We start from the raw sequence: 6210 nt of genomic DNA, 5'->3' as shown, positions 1-6210 counted from the left end.
TCTGCTCTGTAAGAGGACTTTTAAGAATCCAAGCAGCAACAAGGATTCTGCTAAGAGAACTTCTCCATTACCTAAACTTTGGTTAAATCATTACCAAAAAATTAGCATGAGGAGGTTGGAGCCTTGGAGTGAGCTGTAGGAATTAAGGGGCATTGTCATGACCATATGACACTCCTTCTTAACTGGATGCAAACAGGTGAACAACAGATTGTTTTAGTTTTTCCGAATGAAGATGTCCTAACCTGCCCTGTACCTCAGTGAACAGACTAAGGGACGTGGCACTTGCCCTGGCTCTATTTTTACAAAGTTTTGCATACTTGTCCCAGCTCCAACCTATTTTCATTGGTAAAAATCATAGACTGTATAGAAAGAGACACAGTCTTTATAGACAGTCAGTGGTCAAAATTGATGCTGACATGATGTCCTTGGCATTTCCATTTTCCCTCCAGTCAGGAGTCAACATGGAGGAAGAAAGTCTCACTTACAAGGTCGAGGAAATGATTAAAACTTCATTATGATAAAATAACATAGACACTTATTTATATGCAGAGGAAAAATTCACGTTCCGTCCGTTCCGTTTGCGCACTCTATGTCAGGAAGAGGTGTTAGTGAATAATTGTGATAATGGCTGTTATTGCTGTGCACAGCAAAAATATGATTGGACAGAAAGGCTGTCAGTCAGCTGGTTCCCAAATGCTGATGAATGAGATGATGATTGTGGAGCATGAATGAAGCAGCTGATGCCAACCTGCCAATCAAAGTGACTTCAGTGCTCTGCTTGAACCAGCTCTGTGCTCCATTGCTAATCATGATGCTGCATTGATTAATTGCCAACTAATTTGGTAATGGATTCATTAGTTTGAGTCATTTTTTTGTACGAAAAACAAAAGTCATAATTCTCTGATTCCAGCTCCTTATATGTTAACATTTTACTGTTTGTTTTTTTTCATTTAAATTTTTCATTTTTCATTTAGACAGGAAAGGAAATAAAAGTAACATTGTGTTACATGTCCAGCCTAACTCCGTTAAAAACTGTTTTTTAGCAGGTTCCTGTTATGCAACAAAACCACATTACAATACATCAGTGTTTCTTGTTTCCTTTACTCTGTGACAGTAAACTAAATATCTTTGGGTTGTGGACAAAACAAGATGTTTGACGATGTCATCTTGGGAAATATTGATAAACATTCATCATTTTCTGACATTTTATGGACCAAACAACGAATTGATTATTCAAAAAAGTAATCAACAGGTTAATCAACAATGTAAATCGTTACAGCCCTAGTATGGAGGGTTGCTTAATTTATTTAAACAACAGACAGTGATCTTGCACTGCTTTGTCTCTCTTTTCCATAGGTGTCAAAGGACCATATGTCAGATAATTTTAGAAAAAAAAAAAGACACATTACGAATTCAAATAACAAAAGGAAAATACCCAAATTACAGTTGTGTGTTTTTATTAGTTAAATATCTCCATAGCAAGAAGTAGACTAAGTGACTTTGGCAGATTCCACCATCTACACTGACGTGCTGTTCCGGTATTCTCCTCTTGTTAAATCAGCCGGACATTTGAAGCTTGGAAAAAAAGACCAAGATGGAAAATCCTCCTCCCTCTGAATGTCCATCCCTTTGTTTTATGAGGAGATGATGATTGGTATTTTTACAGGGCACCCGCTGGTGTTCTTTAAGGTCAGTGATTTCAGCTGCAGGCTGTATCACGGTCTAAAACAAAATTGAGGACGGATGACAAAGAAAGACTTGGGTGCAAATCAAGCTGCAAAATGTGTTCACAGTTATTTTCACACAGGAAGATATACATTACTGTACATACATTAGTTGAATCCACACCTTCCTCTCTGCTGACTTTTTCCTGATGGGGAGACAAGACACTATGAGACGCAGCCAGGTCATGACCTTTACAGAAGCCAGCACTCTGCTGTACTTATGTAAAAAGTTTTCCACTTTCCCAGGCACTTGTTTCAATGCCGAGACTTCAAAGAGCACTTGAAAAGGTAGAGATATCTACCCCAGCCCCACATCCACTCCCCATTTACACAGGGAGGAAAGTGGAGCAATGTGGTTCATATTATTTGATAAGCATCCCATATTCTCGAAGGTATTTTAATGACCTGCGGCTAGTGCTTTCATGGTCCTGGCGTTAACTCTCCAATGGATCTGCACATGGAAGGGTCTAGAGTGAAAAGGGCTAGCAAGATCTTTATTACACAATGACACTCGACGCGTAGACATCGTTTCGTATGATGGAGAAGAAGATCAGTTTTCCTTTCTCCCAGACCCCTGGTATTCATTATGTATCATCTTTTTCCATCTGTCCGTTTATTTTTTCGCTGTCTGGAGATGTCAGGGCAAGCGTGTGTTCTTCCCCTGCCGTGACTGTACAAGTGTGTACTGATGGCCGTCAGGAGGGACACGTTGTGTATTGTTTTAGGCCGTGCAGCATGCCAGCTGTCATGGATGGCCTTGGCAGAGGTTTTTCCTCCAGCCTCTGTGTTTCTCGGACGTTACAAGTGCAATCTGTGAGGTCTTTGGCAGCCGCCTCAAACAGTACACTGATAGGTTTAGACCAAAAACAGGGGTCTCACCAAGCAGGGTTTTTCACAGCATTAGTGTAAAGATTCATTTGGGCCATGACGTCGGCCACCCAGGCACCGCTGTCAGTATAATAGGAATGAGTCGCTGAAAAAAGTGAGATCTTTTAAAGCTTCATAGATGTATGGATCAGGTAAGCTTAGAACGTCACATTCTACATGTGCTAAAAGGCCATACTGATTTGATGATGGATGAGTCAAGCAAACCCTGGACTTTCACCCAGGGGCCCACTCTTCGCTTCCCATTTGAATGTTAATCCAAACCATGATGCTTTTTTCTGAGACTGTATGCATGTAACAAGCAGAGACTGTACATTTCCTGTGAAAACAGCAGGGTATTTTGACAAAATGCATTTAACAATCTTAAATTGACACGCCCTCCCAGAACATCAACAGCAGACACAGGAGGGTACCTGGTGCATCATATTTACTCATGAAAGGTCACTGACAATGCAACAATATTTGACAAGTTGGGATGAGAGTGCACTGACACTGCATGAATTGGAAATAGAGGAACATGACAACATAAAAGGGTTGGACGAATCTGCAGGCAGCAGGTATTTTCAGAAAATGGAAGCGCATGTTGGATGTGAGCCATATAAAATGAAGAAAAGGGATTTTTCCCACAACTTGAATGATTTGCCCGGTGTGGACACTAACGTTACACGATGAGCCAATGAAAGCATACAAGTGTCTAGTCGACTATAACCATTTTGTGTGCGGCTTGGTCCACAACTAAAATGACTGCTGTCCTTTTTAAGTGTGAATAAATGTGCTTGAGTATAATTGTCTGTTATATTTCAACTCTGTATTTGGATGCACTGCTATCAGGCTAATGTTACTAGGTAACATTAGCGAAGTATAGCTACTGTTTTCTACCTACCTGGTCAACCGTTCCCAGCGGTCTAGTGAAATGCCATTAAAAATCTGGGTCATGGCTAAAAACATGGAGTTGTTAGAACACATGCATCCATCTTGAGACATGTTTAACCAACCTGGTCTCATTCCAAAGTCTTTGAATACCGGTACTTGGGCAGTGACTTACGCGTCAGACACAGACGAAAAAAGCTGTCCTTTTACATCGGCATGATACGTAGCCAGGCACGGTCAGTGTGTAACAGCAACTGAGAGCATTAGGGGGAATGTAGCCAGACAACAAGGTAAGTTAAGGGGGCGAAAAATCCAACTAGGGCAGGCTGCGAGGGGTGGTGGATTGGTCCAAAACTCACCGACCTTCACCCATGAGGTCGGTGTTCACTTCCTGTTTAAATGTTAAGCCAAACCCTATTATTTTTACAACCCAAACCCCATGCTTTTGTTGCCTAAACCTAAGCACATGCATGTGTTAGCTAAATGTAATCACATGTGTTTGTTCTTGAAGGAAAAAAATGTCAATTTGCGGTGTGGTACCGACGTAGTGTGTTTATTTTGAAAGACACTGTATGCAAACTGTACACTTCTTGTGAAAAGGGAAGTGTATTTTGAAAGACACAATGCATTTAACAGGCTGTAATTGACATGGCATCCCAGAACAACATCAACAACAGACGCATCGATATGTCAATGTGGAAAGTATACGACCAAGGGGCGATATGTGACGAGGTCGGAGTGAGAATGTGCCGGTGGGTTTAACACAACGCTTCAGTGTTAACGTTTGAAATTAGTTGACTCCGCTCTTCGAGACTGAAGATGGAGGTTTTTTCTCAACATCTGTCACTGCTTATCAGTGAGCTGTTTTTTTTTAAACTTCTCCCTTCATACGCCTCCCTTTAAGTGGCCCTTATTTTTTTCCAGTTTGATCAATTGGAACAGCAGTAAATTGTGCAAATCATAGGCACTTGTGCTGTATTGGTAGTCTTTGCCTCCAGTTGCCTGCCCTCCATCTGGTCAGTGCACTGATGTATGACATCATATGCAAAGAAGCTATTTCTGTCCAACAGACAGATTTTTCATAGCGATTGAACATTGTGATCGTTAACAGATTATTCCTACGGGCAGTCTTGTAATAAAGCAAAGTGGTCAAAAATAATATCCAGCAGCTTCATCATCCCAAACTTTTGTCATCACCGTCAACTTGCACCAAAGTGATTGCACAAATACCCAGCGGCACAAATGGGATATGACCAGTAAAATTTGCCCTAAAACAAATTTATCAAGACATTTACCGTCTATGGAGCGTTGATGGGAAATTTAACGGCAGCAAAGTCTGGCTTGGACGAAACGTCTTGCCACTTTTCCAGTCTCCTGTCCCGTCAGCATACAGCTGCATTGTTTGCCTTCATCAAGCTGCACCGCAAAAGCCAAGTCTCACCCTTCGGGGGTTGGAGTTCGGCCTCATTTACCGACATCAGAGTTTGTTTGTGCGGATGAGTTATGGACTTACTCTGCTGGTATGTTCTTCTGTGGTGATTACAAAGGCCCATACAGTGACTGGGAATCTTCCACTAAACTGTCACACAGCGACTTCTTTGTTTCAGACAGACTTGCAGGAGGTGACTCTTTACACAGCAAACACCCCGATCTCCCAACAGCTCTGCTTACTCCCCCCCCAACTGTAAACCTGCCAATCCCTCAGGGCCACCTGGCATCTCAACAGAGTCAAACAAAAAGGCCTGGATCCAAACATGAGGGTTTCACTGATGGATCTGGAATATGTATTTCTCACTCTTGTTCATAGTACGCATATTTTTTTGGAATGGAATAATACTTCTGAGAATCCACATTTTCCTTTCCTCCGGGGAGCTGCAAGGCCGGGGGAGCGGGAGAGAATACTGGTCATGTTGTGGTTTTTCAGGCAAAATTCTGATTTTCTTTGATGTGTTTCAAAAGACAGAGCCCAGTCCAAGTGACAGTGCCCGCTCAGCAGTTACGCTGGTTTGATTTTGCCCCGTGTCTTTCCATAATTTCCTTTCTTCTTTTATGTCTGGGAAAATGTGTTGTGGATTCCCGAGCTGTAACATATTGTAAATTGAGTGTAAAATGACAGAACCATGCGAATTGTGAGGATCGATGCATCATGATCTAAATATGCAGTTCGTGCAGAGTGCAGATTTGGCTTGCTCTGTTTTTTTATGCAGAAATCTCTGTTCCAGCTTGAGGGAGATGAAACAGGGAGGAGCAAAACGAATGAATAACAGTGCTGGAATATTTGCCACAACTTTTGAGGTTTATAATAATAGACTAGATGATAAGGCTGCTCCTTTCAGATGTGTTAAATGCAAGGTGAAGGCTCTCTAAGCTTCAGAGAGAAAAGAAGTGCAAAAAAGAAAACAGAAAGCCAGATAATGTAAAAAAAAAAAAAAAAAAAAAAGTGTAAAAAAAACTTCCTACTGCTGCAAATACTTACCATGGATTGGTTAATCCTGCTGCCAGATGTGAAGGAGTTGACAAATAAAAAACAAAACAGGTGCCACGCAAAGTTACCATAAGAAAGTATTTGCATATACAAAGATTTTTATGTTTATTTGACCTAATTCTGAGGTTTTCATGACTGTCTTGTAACGGTCAAGCCCAATTTTATAATAACAGTAATAACTATATTTGCACAGCACCTTTACAAACACAGTTCACAAAGTGCTTTGACAAACAAAGCAAAGCAGAA

Source organism: Epinephelus moara, chromosome 7 (genome assembly GCF_006386435.1).
Source record: "Epinephelus moara isolate mb chromosome 7, YSFRI_EMoa_1.0, whole genome shotgun sequence".
Taxonomy (NCBI): domain Eukaryota; kingdom Metazoa; phylum Chordata; class Actinopteri; order Perciformes; family Serranidae; genus Epinephelus; species Epinephelus moara.
Note: the sequence above shows the minus strand (reverse complement) of the source record.